This window comes from Bombina bombina, chromosome 6 (genome assembly GCF_027579735.1).
Source record: "Bombina bombina isolate aBomBom1 chromosome 6, aBomBom1.pri, whole genome shotgun sequence".
NCBI classification, from domain to species: domain Eukaryota; kingdom Metazoa; phylum Chordata; class Amphibia; order Anura; family Bombinatoridae; genus Bombina; species Bombina bombina.
This window is the reverse complement of record NC_069504.1, coordinates 526,788,201-526,806,996: the sequence shown is the minus strand read 5'-3', so window position 1 is coordinate 526,806,996 and position 18,796 is coordinate 526,788,201. Positions and strand designations below refer to the sequence as shown.

Genomic DNA, 18,796 nt, shown 5'->3' with positions numbered 1-18,796 from the left:
CCATATCCCAGGTGTAGAGAACTGGGAGGCGGATTTTCTAAGTCGTCAGACTTTTCATCCGGGGGAGTGGGAACTCCATCCGGAGGTGTTTGCTCAATTGGTTCATCGTTGGGGCACACCAGAATTGGATCTCATGGCGTCTCGCCAGAACACCAAGCTTCCTTGTTATAGATCCAGGGACCCAGAAGCAACGCTGATAGATGCTCTAGCAGCACCGTGGTTCTTCAACCTGGCTTATGTGTTTCCACCGTTTCCTCTGCTCCCTCGACTGATTGCCAAAATCAAACAGGAGAGAGCATCGGTGATCTTGATCGCGCCTGCGTGGCCACACAGGACCTGGTATGCAGACCTGGTGGACATGTCATCCTTTCCACCTTGGCCTCTGCCTCTGAGACAAGACCTTCTACTACAATGTCCTTTCAATCATCCAAATCTAATTTCTCTGAGACTGACTGCCTGGAGATTGAACGCTTGATTTTATCAAGGCGTGGCTTCTCCGAGTCAGTCATTGATACCTTAATACAGGCACGAAAGCCTGTAACCAGGAAAATCTACCATAAGATATGGCGCAAATATCTTCATTGGTGTGAATCCAAGAATTACTCATGGAGTAAAGTTAGGATTCCTAGGATATTGTCCTTTCTCCAAGAGGGTTTGGAGAAAGGATTATCAGCTAGTTCTTTAAAGGGACAGATTTCTGCTCTGTCTATCCTTTTGCACAAGCGTCTGGCAGAGGTTCCAGACGTCCAGGCATTTTGTCAGGCTTTGGTTAGAATTAAGCCTGTGTTTAAACCTGTTGCTCCTCCATGGAGCTTAAACTTGGTTCTTAAGGTTCTTCAAGGAGTTCCGTTTGAACCCCTTCATTCCATTGATATCAAACTTTTATCTTGGAAAGTTCTGTTTTTGATGGCTATTTCCTCGGCTCGTAGAGTCTCTGAGTTATCAGCTTTACAATGTGATTCTCCTTATCTGATTTTCCATACAGATAAAGTCGTTCTGCGTACAAAACCTGGGTTTTTACCTAAGGTAGTTTCCAACAAGAATATCAATCAAGAGATTGTTGTTCCATCATTGTGTCCTAATCCTTCTTCAAAGAAGGAACGTCTTTTACATAATTTGGACGTTGTCCGTGCTTTAAAGTTTTACTTACAAGCGACTAAAGATTTTCGTCAAACATCTTCCCTGTTTGTTGTTTACTCTTGACAGAGGAGAGGTCAAAAGGCTTTGGCAACCTCTCTTTCTTTTTGGCTTCGGAGCGTAATACGCTTTAGCCTATGAGACTGCTGGACAGCAGCCCCCTGAAAGGATTACAGCTCATTCTACTAGAGCTGTGGCTTCCACCTGGGCCTTTAAAAATGAGGCTTCTGTTGAACAGATTTGCAAAGCGGCGACTTGGTCTTCGCTTCATACCTTTTCAAAATTTTACAAATTTGATACTTTTGCTTCTTCGGAGGCTATTTTTGGGAGAAAGGTTCTACAGGCAGTGGTCCCTTCCGTTTAAGTACCTGCCTTGTCCCTCCCTTCATCCATGTACTTTAGCTTTGGTATTGGTATCCCAAAAGTAATGGATGATCCGTGGACTGGATACACCTAACAAGAGAAAACATAATTTATGCTTACCTTATTTCTCTTGTGGTGTATCCAGTCCACGGCCTGCCCTGTCCTTTTAAGGCAGGTCTAAATTTTAAACTACAGTCACCACTGCACCCTATGGTTTCTCCTTTCTCGGCTAGTTTTGGTCGAATGACTGGATATGGCAGTTAGGGGAGGAGCTATATAGCATCTCTGCTGTGGGTGATCCTCTTGCAACTTCCTGTTGGGAAGGAGAATATCCCACAAGTAATGGATGATCCGTGGACTGGATACACCACAAGAGAAATAAATTTATCAGGTAAGCATAAATTATGTTTTCTCCTCAATGTGCTCCAAATTACTTGTTATATTTACTGCAATGTATTAAACTAGTTTTGTTCATTAAAACCATTACCTGTTATCAAGGACATGCCTATAGAAATGGGCTGAGCCTACAGGTAAAGCAGACCTGCTAATGTTATTGTTGTCTAAAAAACAGTCTAATAGTTAGGTATTGAAATGCTAATTATGGATGGGGGGTTTAATGAGCACAACCAGCTATTTCAGACACAAACTTCTCTCTTTCTCCTACCCCCAATTGAAGATTAATTAGTGCTATTGTCTCCTGTTTATGCAGAGTTATAGGAGAAGGTTTATATTATCTATACTATAATCGCATTTGTAACGCGTCCGTCGCCAGTTGTGCACACATCCTCAAAGGAATGTTGGCTGTGCAAGGCAGCCAAATGAATGTTGGCTGTGCGTGCAGCCAAAAGAATGTTGGTTGCTCTTGCAGCCAAAGAATCCACCTGGATGCAGCGTAGGCAAACAAAGCCTTAAAAAAACAAACAAACAAAAAAACATGCAACCGCCCGCATGAAATAATTAAAAAACATGTAACCGCCTGCAAGAAATAAAAACAAACAAAAACGAACCGCCCTTGCACCACCAAACCCCAAAACGCCAACTTAATAAATTACAATATTAACCCCTAAACCACCAAACCCTACAAAGCCAACTAATTATACTATTAATCCCTAAACCGCCAAACATTGCAATAAACCTAATTAACCTATTAACTCCTAAATTGCCAACCCCCCCACAATGCAAATAACTAATTTAATTACTAAGCCCCCTAACCTAACACCCCCTAAATTAACCACAATTACTACTAAAGTACACTTAAAAAAATCCTAACATTAAATTACAAAAAATTAATCTAACATTACAAAAAATAAAAGTCTAACATTGCAGAAAAACTTATCAAAAATAAAAAAAAATAAACCTAATCTTTATGAAAATTAAAAATCCCCCCCAAATAAAAAACACACCCTAATCTACTACCATTAGCCCTTAAAAGGGCCTTTTGTAGGGCATTGCCCTAAGTTAAACAGCTCTTTTACATTAAATAAATACTAAGTCCCCCCCAACAGTAAAAAAAACCCCACCCACCAAACCGGCCCCCCAAACAAACAAACAATCTACCACTAGAAAAAACTAAACTACTCATTTGTATGGGCATTCAGCTCTTTTACTGCCCTTAAAAGGGCAATCTGCTCTTTTTCAAGCCCATTAAATCCCTAACCTAAGACTAAGTCCCAAATAGGTACTCACCATTCCTGAAGTCCAGTGGAAAAGGTATTCTTCCAGGTGGCTCCATCATCTTCTATCTGTATCCGGAGCGAAGGTGGCGTGGAGCTGGCTGGATGCATGGATCCTCGGCAGTGGTCCTCAACGGTGGTGGTACACGGCGGCGTGTAGGCTCCTCTTCATGAGATCGTCGTCGCACACTTAATATTGAATGCAAGGTACCCCATATTTATTGGGGTACCTTGCATTCCTATTGGCTGAAATTTTGAAATCCGCGAATAGAATGAGAGCTACTGAAATCTTATTGGCTGATTTGAACAGCCAATAGGATTTCAGTAGCTCTAATCCTATTGGCTGTTTTCAAAATTTCAGCCAATAGGAATGCAAGGTACCCCAAATTGAATGCGGTACCTTGCATTCAATCTTCAGTGTCCGACGGACATCGGATGGAGAGGAGCCTCCACGCCGCCGAGGACAGCCGCCGTTAAGGACCAGCGCTGAGGATCCATGCATCGGGGAAGACCGCTCCGCTCCTCTGCTCTGCGCCATCTTTGTTCCGGATGAAGATAGAAGATGATGGAGCCGCCTGGAAGAAGACCTTCTCCGCCGAACTTCAGGAAATGGTGAGTAACTATTTGAGGCTTAGTCTTAGGCTATTTTTTATTTTTGGGGTGGCTTTTTTTTTAGATTAGGGTTTTTTTTGCTGGAAAAGAGCTGATTAATGCCCATACAAATACTTCTTTAGGGGCAATGGGTAGTTTTATTATTTTTTTTTTAGTGTTAGTTTTTTTTTATTTTGGGGGGTTTGGTGGGTGGGGGGTTTTACTGTTAGGGGGCCATTTTTGTAAGTAAAAGAGCTGTTTAACTTAGGGCAATTAGTTTTAGATTAGGGGGTGTTTTTATTTTTATAGGGTTATTAGTTTAGGTTTATTTTTTTTTATTTTGGATAGCTTTGTTTATTTTTTTTCAGTAATTTTACTTTTTTTATTTTTTGCAACTTTAGCTTGGGGGTTTGTATTTTTTAAACATAGACTGCCCTCTGGGCAGGCTTATCACCTAATTATTTATAAATAATAATAATGATAGGCAAAAACAGCTATTTTAAATAACAAAGTAAAGTTAAATGAGTCATTTGAAAACAACTAAATACACTATGGGTCATTGGAAACACATTAAAGTGGATACCATTTTAAAGTACAATGTTTTTTAACGCCATATCAGGGTGTGAAGATATGTAATTAAAGCTAAATCTTGTTATTTTCAAATTGTCTCTGTGTTTGCAAACAGCCATTCATGAGCCTAGGGACTTTAATGCATTACAGTAGGCTTTTTTGGGCAGTATAAAGTACTGACATCAGCAATGCTTTTGGCACTTTTCAGATCATCAATATTTTAAGGAAGGTAAAAAGTGAGTTTACTTTGAATAAATAGTTTGCAAATCTTTGTTCTTTTTATGCCCTTTTCTATATATAAACCGTATGTGTGTGTAAATGTATATATATGTTTGTTTGGAAGCCACTAAATCATTAGCTATTTTCAGAAAAGTCAAAATATTGTGTGTGTCTGTGAGTTCTGTAGCTGAATGATACCAAAAAAACAAAGAGAATTACTAACATGATTTCTTTCATGTAATTGGCAAGAGTCCATGAGCTAGTGACGTATGGGATATACAATCCTACCAGAAGGGGCAAAGTTTCCCAAACTTCAAAATGCCTATAAAAACACCCCTCACCACACCCACAATTCAGTTTTACAAACTTTGCCTCCTATGGAGGTGGTGAAGTAAGTTTGTGCTAAGATTTCTACGTTGACATGCGCTTCTCAGCATTTTGAAGCCCGATTCCTCTCAGAGTACAGCGAATGTCAGAGGGATGTGAAGGGAATATCACCTATTGAATGTAATGGTCTTCCTAACGGGGATCTATTTCATATGTTCTCTGTTATCGGTCGTAGAGATTCATCTCCTACCTCCCTACCTACTTAGATTTTGCTAAGGCGTTTGATACAGTGCCACATGAGAGATTAATGCACAAAATTAAGGGACTGGGAATAGCTGAAAATGTTAGTTTGTGGATAAATTACTGGATAAAAGATAGGGAGCAACGAGTAGTAGTAAATGGATCATACTCAGATTGGACAAAGGTAATCAGTGGAGTACCCCAGGGATCAGTGCTAGGTCCTATTCTTTTTAATTTTTTTATAAATGACTTGGAGCTAGGATTAAATAGCGACATCTCTATTTTTGCAGATGATACTAAGTTAAGTAAGGTCATTAGGTCAGAGCAGGATGAACTTTCGTTACAAAGGGACCTGCAAAAATTAGAAGTATGGGCAGGTAAATGGAAAATGAGATTTAATACGGGAAAATGCAAGGTTCTACATTTTGGAAGTAAAAATAAGCAGGCAACGTATTATTTAAATGGGACAAGACTTAGCCAAACACAGGAGGAAAGGGATTTGGGGGTAGTAATAGATAACAAGCTAAAGATGGGTGCACAATGCAGGGCAGCAGCGTCAAAGGCTAATACGATACTAGCATGTATTAAAAGAGGCATTGACTCAAGGGAGGAAAGCATATTTCTGTCACTATATAAAGCCCTGGTAAGACCTCACCTTGAGTATGGAAGTTCTGGGGACCAATCGCAAAAAAAGATATTGCAGAACTAGAAAAAATTCAGAGAAGGACCACATAGCTATTAAGGGGATTGGAGAATTTAGCCTATGAGGAGAGGCTAGCCAAACTGGGTCTGTTTTCTTTAGAAAAAAGGCGCTTAAGAGGTGACATGATTACTTTATATAAATATATTCAAGGCCCATATACAGAGATGGCAGATGCTCTGTTTATTCCAAGAAAATTGTTTGTGACCAGAGGTCACAATTTAAGGTTTGAGGAAAGGAGATTTAATCTCCTGCAACGGAAACGTTTTTTCACTGTAAGAGCAATAAAAGTGTGGAACTCATTACCAAAGGAGGTAGTGAATGCCAATACCCTAGATACATTTAAAAATTATTTGGATACATTTCTGTCTATAAACAAAATTCATGGATATGATTGCTAGTATAAATGGGTCACCTTTTAGTAGGATTATTTAAGCTTAACTGGAGCTTTTTGTAAATATTTTAGATTTGCATAGGTTGAACTTGATGGACTTCGGTCTTTTTTCAACCTCATCTACTATGTTACTATGTTACTCCCTTTTCAGATCGACGATATACTCTCATATACCATTACCTCTACTGATAACTGTTTCAGTACTGGTTTGGCTATCTGCTATATGTGGATGGGTGTCTTTCGGTAAGTATGCTTTTATTACTTAAGACACCTCAGCTATGGTTTGGCACTTTATGTATTGATATAAAGTTCTAAATATATGTACTTATATTTGCCATGAGTCAGGTTCATGTATTTCCTTTTTGCAGACTGTCAGTTTCATATTTGGGGAAAATAAATATATTAAGAAATATTTTTCTTACCTGGGGTTTAGTTTTCTCTTGTAAGGTGTATCCAGTCCACGGATCATCCATTACTTGTGGGATATTCTCCTTCCCAACAGGAAGCTGCAAGAGGATCACCCACAGCAGAGCTGTCTATATAGCTCCTCCCCTAATTGCCACTACCAGTCATTCTCTTGCAGCTCTCGACACAATAGGAAGTAGCTAGAGAGATGTGGTGAATTTATGTAGTTTATCTTCAATCAAAAGTTTATTATTTTCAAATGGTACCAGAGTTGTACTGTTTTAGCCTCAGGCAGAAAGTTGAAGAAGAGTCTGACTGTGGTTTTTGATGATCTTAGCAGGTTGTAACTAAGATCCATTGCTGTTCTCACACATAACTGAAGAGATGAGTTAACTTCTGCTGGGGGAATGGCGTGCAGGGTCTCCTGCTATGAGGTATGTGCAGTTTAAATTTTTCTAGAGAAATGAATATGCTAGAAAATGCTGTTAATACCGTATTTATTTAAGGTAAGCCTGATTAGAGTGATTTAATAACGACTAGTATCATGCTTGCTGTAAAAGGTAATATTCTTATTACTTTCTCACACTTCTTACTGAAAATAAGATAACATTTACTGGAAGTGTTTAAACGTTTTTTTCTACATATTGGTGATAAAACTTTATTGGGGCCCAGTTTTTCCACATGGCTGGCTAGATTTTGCCTAGGGATAGTTTTTTATGGCCCTCTCACTGTGAGTACAGGTTGGGAGGGGCCTAATTTCAGGCCTAAATCGTGCAGTAGTTTTTGCAGCTTGAGACTTCCAGCTTCCCTGAAGGAGTCCCCTGAACACTTAGGACCTCTACAAAGGGTTTTTGTGCCTTCAAAAGTCGTTGTATGGGCAGGTAGGGCCACAGCAGAGCTGTGGCAGTTTGTTGTGACTGTTAAAAAAAACGTTTATATAGTTTTTTTTGATCCGGTTTTGAAACTAAGGGGTTAATCATCCATTTGCAAGTGGGTGTAATGCTCTGTTAGTTTATTATACACACTGTAAAAATTTCATAAGATTTACTGCTTTTTATCACTGTTTTTCAATTTCTGACAAAATTTGTTTCTCTTAAAGGCACAGTACCATTTTTATTTTTTGCTTGTTTACATTTATCAAAGTGTTTTCCAAGCTTGCTGGTCTCATTGCTAGTCTGTTTAAACATGTCTGACATAGAGGAAACTCCTTGTTCATTATGTTTAGAAGCCATTGTGGAACCCCCTCTTAGAATGTGTACCAAATGTACTGATTTTACTTTTTTATAAAGATCATATTCTGTCTTTAAAAGATTTATCACCAGAGGAAATTGACAAGGGGGAAGTTAAGCCAACTAACTCGCCCCACGTTTCAGAACCTTTGACTCCCGCTCAAGTGGCGCCAAGTACATCTAGCGCGCCCATGGCGTTTACTTTACAAAACATGGCGGCAGTTATGGATCATACCCTTACAGCAGTATTGTCCAAACTACCAGGGTTACAAGGAAAGCGAGACAGCTCTTGGACTATAAAAAATACAGAGCTCTCTGACGCTTTAGTAGCTATGTCTGATATCCCCTCACAATATGCAGAAGCTGAGGCAGGAGAGCTTCTTTCTGTGGGTGATTTTTCTGACTCAGGGAAGATGCTTCAACCTGATTCTGATATGTCTACATTTAAATTTAAGCTTGAACACCTCCGCGTGTTGACCAGGGAGGTTTTAGCTACTCTGGATGACTGTGACACCATTATAGTGCCAGAGAAATTGTGTAGATTGGATAAATACTATGCAGTGCCTGTTTACACTGATGTTTTTCCAATACCTAAAAGGTTTTCAGAAATTATTACTAAGGAATGGGATAGACCAGGTGTACCGTTCTCTCCCCCTCCTATTTTTAAGAAAATGTTTCCAATAGATGCCGCTACATGGGACTTATGGCAAACGGTCCCTAAGGTGGAGGGAGCAGTTTCTACCCTAGCTAAGCGTACAACTATTCCCGTTGAGGACAGTTGTGTTTTCCTAGATCCAATGGATAAAAAGTTAGAGGGTTACCTTAAGAAAATGTTTATTCAACAAGGTTTTATTCTCCAGCCTCTTTCATGCATTGCCCCGGTCACTGCTGCTACGACCTTCTGGTTTGAGTCTCTGGAAGAGGCCTTACAGGTAGAAACTCCATTGGATGATATACTTGAGAAGCTTAAAGCGCTTAAGCTAGCCAATTCATTTGTTTCTGACGCCGTTGTTCATTTAACCAAACTAACGGCTAAGAACTCAGGTTTTGCTATACAGGCGCGTAGGGCGCTATGGCTTAAATCCTGGTCAGGGCCTGGACTGAAGGAGATCATTTCTGATATTACTGGAGGAAAAGGTCATGCCCTTCCTCAGGATAGGTCTAATAAATGAAGGACCAAACAAACTAATTTTTGTGCCTTTCAAAACTTTAAGACGAGCGTGGCATCACCTCCCTCTAATGCAAAACAAGAGGGAAATTTTGCCCAGTCCAAGCCGGTCTGGAGACCTAACCAGGCCTGGAACAAAGGTTAGCAGGCCAAGAAGCCTGCTGCTGCCTCTATGACAGCATGAAAGATCAGCCCCCGATCCGGTAACGGATCTAGTAGGGGGCAGACTTTCTCTCTTCGCCCAGGCTTGGGCAAGAGATGTCCAGGATCCCTGGGCATTGGAAATTGTGTCCCAGGGATATCTTCTGGACTTCAAAGCTTCTTCCCCAAAAGGAAGATTTCACCTCTCACAATTATCTGCAGACCAGATAAAGAGAGAGGCATTCTTACATTGTGTTCAAGACCTCCTAGTTATGGGAGCGATCCACCCAGTTCCAAAGGAGGAACAGGGGCAAGGCTTCTATTCAAATCTCTTTGTGGTTCCCAAGAAAGAGGGAACCTTCAGACCAATCTTAGATCTCAAGATCCTAATTCTTTCAAGATGGAGACTATTCGAACCAACCTACCTATGATCCAGGAGGGTCAATACATGACTACCGTGGACTTAAAGGATGCTTATCTTCACATTCCAATACACAAAGATCATCATCGGTTTCTCAGGTTTGCCTCAGGTTCGCCTTCCTAGACAGGCATTACCAGTTTGTGGCTCTTCCCTTTGGGTTAGCTACAGCACCAAGAATCTTTACGAAGGTTCTGGGGTCACTTCTGGCGGTCCTAAGACCGCGGGGCATAGCAGTAGCCCCTTACTTAGACGACATTCTGATACAGGCGTCGAATTTCCAAATTGCCAAGTCCCATACGGACATTGTTCTGGCATTCCTGAGGTCTCATGGGTGGAAAGTGAACGAAAAGAAGAGTTCTCTATCCCCTCTCACAAGAATTTCCTTCCTGGGAACTCTGATAGATTCTGTAGAAATGAGGATTTACCTGACAGAGGACAGGTTGTCAAAACTTCTAAATTCTTGCCGTGTTCTTTATTATACTTCTCTCCCTTCGGTGGCTCCGTGTATGGAAGAAATCGGCTTAATGGTAGCGGCAATGGACATAGTTCCGTTTGCCCGCCTACATCTCAGACCGCTGCAACTCTGCATGCTCAGTCAGTGGAATGGGGATTACACAGATTTGTCCCCTCTACTAAATCTGGATCAAGAGACCAGGGATTCTCTTCTCTGATGGCTATCTCGGGTCCATCTGTCCAAAGGTATGACCTTCCACAGGCCAGATTGGAAAATAGTAACAACAGATGCCAGCCTTCTGGGCTGGGGTGCAGTCTGGAACTCTCTGAAGGCTCAGGGGTCGTGGACTCAGGAGGAGGCACTCCTTCCAATGAACATTCTGGAACTAAGAGTGATATTCAATGCTCTTCAGGCTTGGCCTCAGCTAGCGGCAGTAAGGTTCATCAGATTTCAGTCGGACAACATCACAACTGTAGCTTACATCAACCATCAAGGGGGAACAAGGAGTTCCCTAGCGATGTTGGAGGTTTCAAAAATAATTCAATGGGCAGAGATTCACTCTTGCCATCTATCAGCTATCCATATCCCAGGAGTAGTGAACTGGGAGGCAGATTTTCTAAGTCGTCAGACTTTTCATCTGGGGGAGTGGGACCTCCATCCGGAGGTGTTTGCACAGTTAATTCAACAGTTAATTCAACGTCTCGCCAGAACCCCAAGCTTCCTTGTTACGGATCCAGGTCCAGGGATCCCAAGGCAGAGCTGATAGATGCTCTAGCAGCGCCTTGGTCCTTCAACCTGGCTTATGTGTTTCCACCGTTTCCTCTGCTCCCTCGTCTGATGGCCAAGATCAAACAGGAGAGAGCATCTGTAATTTTGATAGCACCTGCGTGGCCACGCAGGACTTGGTATGCAGATCTGGTGGACATGTCATCCTTTCCACCATGGACTCTGCCTCTGAGGCAGGACCTTCTACTTCAGGGTCCTTTCAACCATCCAAATCTAATTACTCTGCGGCTGACTGCTTGGAGATTGAACGCTTGATTTTATCAAAGCGTGGTTTCTCTGAGTCAGTCATTGATACCTTAATACAGGCGCGAAAGCCTGTCACCAGGAAAATCTATCATAAGATATGGTGTAAATATCTTCATTGGTGTGAATCCAAGGGTTACTCATGGAGTAAGGTCAGGATTCCTAGGATATTATCTTTTCTCCAAGAAGAATTGGAGAAGGGTTTGTCAGCTAGTTCCTTAAAAGGACAGATTTCTGCTCTGTCTATTCTTTTGCACAAACGTCTGGCTGAGGTTCCAGACATGCAGGCGTTTTGTCAGGCTTTAGTCAGAATCAAGCCTGTGTTTAAACCTGTTGCTCCGCCTTGGAGTTTAAATTTAGTTATTAAGGTTCTTCAAGGGGTTCTGTTTGAACCTTTGCATTCCATAGATATTAAGCTCTTATCATGGAAGATTCTGTTTTTAGTAGCTATCTCCTCGGCTCGAAGACTTTCGGAGTTATCTGCTTTACAATGTGATTCCCCTTATCTCATTTTTCATGCAGATAAGTTAGTGTTACGTACCAAACCTGTTTTTTTACCTAAGGTGGTATCTAATAAAAATATCAATCAGGAGATTGTTGTATCGTCACTGTGTCCTAATCCTCCTTCATAGAAGGAACGTCTTTTACACAATCTTGACGTGGTTCGTGCTTTAAAGTTTTATTTACAAGCTACTAAAAATTTTCGTCAAACATCTGCATTGTTTGTTGTCTACTCTGGACAGAGGAGAGGCCAAAAGGCTTCGGCAACCTCTCTTTCTTTTGGCTAAGGAGTATAATACGCTTAGCTTATGAGACTTCTGGCCAGCAGCCTCCTGAAAGGATTACAGCTCATTCTACTAGAGCGGTAGCTTCCACATGGGTTTTTAAAAATGAGGCTTCTGTTGAACAGATTTGTAAGGCGGCGACTTGGTTTTCGCTTCATACTTTTTCAAAGTTCTATAAATTTGATACTTTTGCTTTTTCGGAGGCTATTTTTGGGAGAAAGGTCTTGCAGGCAGTGGTGCCTTCCGTTTAAGCGCCTGCCTTGTCCCTCCCTTCGTAAATTACAATTAAAAGATTAGATGCGCTAGGAGAGGGTACTAAACACTTATCTAAAGACACAATTCCTGTTATGTGTCAAGGAACCATACATACAAATTTTAAGCTGAGCTTAAAGATAGAGAAGTGCGCCCGTGAAGGCTAAAAGTATCACAGCACCAATATAAAAATAACCATATATATTTAATAAAATACAATGTGAATACAAAAATAAAAAGGGACGTCTCCCTATACTGTAAATGTCCACAAGTGAACTATAGTTATAAAAGTGGAATAGAGGAATAAAAGCAAATAAAAAGTTATTATTCTTTGAACGTTCATAAAGCTTTAGAGGAATAAGAGCCAAGCAATCTTGCACAGTTCCTGCTAGATTATTGCTAGATCATGGGTCTGATGATCGTGCACAGTGTCCTGTTTGTGCAGCGTATGTATCTTTACACAGAGCGGTAATGGTATGAAGGCAAGGAGGAACACTCGTAGGTAAACCACTTAGGCACTTTATGAAATATAATAACCAAAGTTCATATACGGCATATAGTTCATATATGGTGACAGTATGCAGACAGCCCTTCAGGGATTAGTGTGTGGTACTTTACCGTATTCCGATGGTAAGTCTCGGTCAAATCTTGGACCGTTGTTGCGGCTAGCAGCCGCTCTCCCACGCTGTTCTCTGCAAACCTACTCACGTGTCGGACGGCGTCTGACGTCACACCTCACTTCTCAGAATCAAAGGGGTGTTGCTTCACGTAATCCAACAGCTGTTTAGGATTTCCACTTTGTAACTTTGTTGTCCAAAGAGATGTGTGTTCGGCCCTTAGAGGTATATTATGGGCTTACAGCATAGGATAGAATAGGCAGATTCTTCCTCACTTCCAATGAAGTAGTGTATCGATTAACCCGGGTTAAGAATGCTGTATCAAGATTGCTTCAGATAAAAGCTGCAATGTCACTTCAACAAGCGACGTGTTTCGCCCTCCCTTGATAAACCCCAAGGGAGGGTGAAATGCGTCGCTTGTTGAAGTGACATTGCAGCTTTTATCTGAAGCAACCTTGATACAGCATTCTTAACCCGGGTTAATCGATACACTACTTCATTGGAAGTGAGGAAGAATCTGCCTATTCTATCCTATGCTGTAAGCCCATAATATACCTCTAAGGGCCGAACACACATCTCTTTGGACAACAAAGTTACAAAGTGGAAATCCTTAAACAGCTGTTGGATTACGTGAAGCAACACCCCTTTGATTCTGAGAAGTGAGGTGTCACTCACCGAGACTTACCATCGGAATACGGTAAAGTACCACACACTAATCCCTGAAGGGCTGTCTGCATACTGTCACCATATATGAACTATATTCTGTATATGAACTTTGGTTATTATATTTCATAAAGTGCCTAAGTGGTTTACCTACGAGTGTTCCTCCTTGCCTTCATACCATTACCGCTCTGTGTAAAGATACATACGCTGCACAAACAGGACACTGTGCACGATCATCAGACCCATGATCTAGCAATAATCTAGCAGGAACTGTGCAAGATTGCTTGGCTCTTATTCCTCTAAAGCTTTATGAACGTTCAAAGAATAATAACTTTTTATTTGCTTTTATTCCTCTATTCCGCTTTTATAACTATAGTTCACTTGTCAACATTTACAGTATAGGGAGACGTCCCTTTTTATTTTTGTATTCACATTGTATTTTATTAAATATTTATGGTTATTTTTATATTGGTGCTGTGATACTTTTAGCCTTCACGGGCGCACTTCTCTATCTTTAAGCTCAGCTTAAAATTTGTATGTATTGTCCTTCCCTTCATCCGTGTCCTATAGCTTTGGTATTGGTATCCCACAAGTAATGGATGATCTGTGGACTGGATACACCTTACAAGAGAAAACATAATTTATGCTTACCTGATAAATGTATTTATCTTGTGGTGTATCCCGTCCACGGCCCGCCCTGTCATTTTAAGGCAGGTGTTTTTTATTTTTAAACTACAGTTACCACTGCACCCTATAGTTTCTCCTTTCTCTTGCTTGTCTTCGGTCGAATGACTGGTAGTGGCAGTTAGGGGAGGAGCTATATAGACAGCTCTGCTGTGGGTGATCCTCTTGCAGCTTCCTGTTGGGAAGGAGAATATCCCACAAGTAATGGATGATCTGTGGACTGTATACACCACAAGAGAAATAAATTTATCAGGTAAGCATAAATTATGTTTTTTTATTGCAAATTGCGGACAGAATTAGGCCAGCGGCTGCACCAAATACTAGATTTTATTGCGTCATGCTTGGCGCGAGAATTTTTTGGCGTGGAGGTACGTCCGTTGACGCCAGTTTGTCATTTCCGGCGTCGTAGTTGATGCCGAGTTCCTTACACAAGGTTGCGTCGTTAGTGACGCGAGTGTGTCATTTCCGGACGTTGTTAGCGCCAAAACATTTTCAGTTACGTTGTGCGTCATACTTGGCGCCAAAATGTTTCATTATTTTATAACCCCATTGCTTTTTGCCTCTTGCCTTTTTCTATGTCAGAGGGCTATGCTATTTGCATTTTTTCCCATTCCTGAAACTGTCATATAAGGAAATTGATAAGTTTGCTTTACATGTTGTTTTTTCTTTTACATTTTGCAAGATGTCTCAATCTGATACTGTCTCAGAAGTATATATTGGAACGTTGCTGCCTGATATTGGTTCTACCAAAGCTGCAAAGTGCATTTGTTGTAAACTTGTGGAGATTTTATCTCCGAATGTCATTTGTAATAGTTGTCATGATAAACTTTTACATGCAGATAATGTGTCCATCAGTAATAGTACATTGCCGGTTGCAGTTCCTTCAACTTCTAATATACATGATATACCTATGAATTTTAAAGAATTTGTTACTGATTCTATTCAGAAGGCGTTGTCTGCTTTTCCACCTTCTAATAAACGTAAAAGGTCTTTTAAAACTTCTCATAAGGTTGATGAAATTTCAAATGACCGACAACATAATGAATTATCCTCCTCCGATGAGGATCTATCTGTTTCAGACGATCCTTCCTCAGATATTGACACTGACAAATCTACTTATTTATTTAAAATGGAGTATATTTGTTCTTTGTTAAAAGAAGTGTTAATTACTTTGGATATTGAGGAGACTAGTCCTCTTGACATTAAAACTAGTAAACGTTTAAATTCTGTTTTTAAGCCTCCTGTGGTTACTCCAGAGGTTTTTCCTATTCCTGATGCTATTTCTGATATGATTTCTAAGGAATGGAATAAGCCAGGGAACTTATTTTATTCCTTCTTCAAGGTTTAAAAAATTGTATCCTTTACCAGCAATTTCAATAGAGTTTTGGGAAAAGATCCCCAAAGTTGATGGGGCTATTTCTACTCTTGCTAAATGTACCACTATTCCTATGGAAGATAGTACTTCTTTTAAAGATCCTTTAGATAGGAAACTTGAATCTTATCTAAGCAAAGCTTATTTATATTCAGGTCATCGTCTCAGGACTGCAATTTTTTTGGCTGATGTTGCAGCTGCATCAACTTTTTGGTTGGAGAATTTAGCGCAACAAGAATTGGATTCTGACTTATCTAGCATTGTTCGCTTACTGCAACATGCTAATCATTTTATTTGTGATGTCATTTTTGATATTATCAAAATTGATGTTAGATCCATGTCTTTAGCTATTTTAGCTAGAAGAGTTTTGTGGCTTAAATCTTGGAATGCTGATATGACATCTAAGTCTAGATTGCTATCTCTTTCTTTCCAAGGTAATCATTTATTTGCTTCTAAGTTGTATTCTATTATTTCAACTGTTAGTGGGGGGAAGGGAGTTTTTTGCCTCAGGATAAAAAACCTAAGGGTAAATCTAAGGCTTCTAACCGTTTTCGTTCCTTTCGTCAAAATAAGGAACAAAAACCTAATCCCTCCCCCAAGGAATATGTTTCCAATTGGAAGCCTTCCTCAAATTGGAATAAATCCAAGCCATTTGAGAAACCAAAGTCAGCCCCTAAGTCCGCATGAAGGTGCGGCCCTAATTTCAGCTCAGCTGGTAGGGGGCAGATTAAGGTTTTTCAAGGCTGTTTGGATAAATTCTGCCCAAAATCAATGGATTCAGAGCATTGTCTCTCAGGGATATCGAATAGGATTCAGAGTAAGACCTCCTGTGAGAAGATTTTTTTCTCTCACGCATCCCAGCAAATCCAGTAAAAGCTCAGGCTTTCCTGAAGTGTGTTTCAGACCTGGAGTTTTTAGGGGTAATCATGCCAGTTCCTTTTCAGGAACAGGGTCTGGGGTTTTATTTAAATCTATTCATTGTCCCAAAGAAGGAAAATTCATTCAGACCAGTTCTGGATCTGAAAATTTTGAATCATTATGTAAGAGTACCTACTTTCAAGATGGTGACTATAAGGACTATTCTTCCTTTTGTTCAGCAAGGACATTATATGTCCACAATAGACTTGTAGGGTGCATACCTTCATATTCCGATTCATCCAGATCATTATCAGTTCCTCAGATTCTCTTTTCTAGACAAGCATTACCAATTTGTTGCTCTTCCATTTGGCCTAGCAACAGCTCCAAGAATCTTTTCAAAGGTTCTCGGTGCCTTGCTCTCTGTATTGCGGTGTTTCCTTATTTGGACGATATCTTGGTACTAGCTCAGTCTTTACGTTCTGCAGAATCTCACACAAATCAACTAGTGTTGTTTCTCTGAAAACATGGTTGGAGGATCAATTTACCAAAAAGCTTCTCGATTCCTCAGACAAGGGTCACCTTTTTAGGCTTCCAGATAGATTCAGTGTCCATGACTCTGTCTCTAACAGACAAGAGACGTTTAAAATTGGTTGCAGCTTGTCGGCACCTTCAGTCTCAGTCATTCCCTTCAGTGGCTATGTGCATGGAAGTTTTAGGTCTCATGACTGCAGCATCGGACGCGATTCCCTTTGCTTGTTTTCACATGAGACCCCTCCAGCTTTGTATGCTGAATCAATAGTGCAGGGATTATACAAAGATATCACAATTAATATCCTTAAATCCCAATGTTCGACACTCTCTGATGTGGTGGTTAAATCACCATCGTTTAGTTCAAGGGGCTTCTTTTGTTCAGCCAACCTGGACTGTGATCACAACAGATGCAAGTCTTTTAGGTTGGGGAGCTGTTTGGGGATCTCTGACAGCACAAGGGGTTTGGAAATCTCAAGAGGCGAGATTACCAATCAATATTTTAGAACTCCGTGTAATTCTCAGAGCTCTTCAGTTTTGGCCTCGGTTGAAGAGAGAACCGTTCATTTGTTTTCAGACAGACAATATCACATCAGTGGCATATGTCAATCATCAGGTTGGGACTCACAGTCCCCAAACTATGAAAGAAGTATCTCGGATACTTGCTTGAGCGGAATCCAGCTCCTGTCTAATTTCTGCAGTGCACATCCCAGGTGAGGACAATTGGGAAGCGGATTATCTCAGCCATCAGACTTTACATCCAGGGGAGTGGTCTCTCCATCCAGATGTGTTTTCTCAGATTGTTCAGATGTGGGGTATTCCAGAGATAGATCTGATGGCCTCTCATCTAAACAAGAAACTTCCCAGATACCTATCCAGGTCCAGGGATTTTGCGTTGACACTTCCTTTGTGTTATCAACCTGCTTATATTTTCCCGCCTTTAGTTCTTCTTCCAAGAGTGATCTCCAAGATCATCATGGAACAATCGTTTGTGCTACTGGTGGCACCAGCGTGGCCTCACAGGCTTTGGTATGCGGATCTTGTTCGGATGGCCAGTTGCCAACCTTGGCCACTTCCGTTAAGGCCGGGCCTACAGTCTCAAGGTCCACTTTTCCATCAGGATCTCAAATCATTAAATTTGAAGGTGTGGAAATTGAACGCCTAGTGCTAAGTCATAGAGGTTTCTCTTGACTCAGTGATTAATTCTATGTTACAAGCTTGTAATTTGTCTCTAGGAAGATTTATTATCGAGTTTGGAAGACTTACATTTCATGGTGTTTTTCTCATAAATTCTCTTGACATTCTTTTATAATTCCTAGAATTTTACAGTTTCTTCAGGATGGTTTGGATAAGGGTTTGTCTGCAAGTTCCTTGAAGGGACAAATCTCTGCTCTTTCTGTTTTATTTCACAGAAAGATTGCTAAACTTCCTGATATTCACTGTTTTGTACAGGCTTTGGTTCATATCAAGCCTGTCATTAAACCAATCTCTCCTCCTTGGAGTCTTAATTTGGTTTTGAGGGCTTTACAGGCTCCTCCATTTGAGCCTATGCATCCTTTGGACATTAAGCTACTTTCTTGGAAAGTGTTGTTCCTTTTGGCCATCTCTTCTGCTAGAAGAGTTTCTGAGCTATCTGCTCTTTCTTGTGAATCTCCTTTTTCTGATTTTTCATCAGCATAAGGCGGTTTTGCGGACTTCATTTACATTTTTGCTTAAGGTTGTGAATTCTAACAACATTAGTAGAGAAATTGTTGTCCCTTCCTTGTGTCCTAATCCTAAGAATTCTTTGGAAAAATCCTTACATTCTTTGGATGTGGTGAGAGCTTTGAAATATTATGTTGAAGCTACTAAAGATTTCAGGAAGACTTCTAGTTTATTTGTTATATTTTCTGGTTATAGTAAAGGTCAGAAGGCTTCTGCTATTTCCTTGGCTTCTTGGTTAAAGCTTTTGATTCATCAAGCTTATTTGGATTTGG

At 40.5% G+C, this 18,796-nt stretch overlaps 1 protein-coding gene across 1 annotated transcript in view; it reads left to right on the top strand.

Annotated features, from left to right (window-relative positions):
* Positions 1–18,796, top strand: part of TRPM7 (transient receptor potential cation channel subfamily M member 7) — a 626,812-nt gene that overhangs the window by 308,072 nt on the left and 299,944 nt on the right. The gene's annotated exons all lie outside the window — the stretch shown is intronic.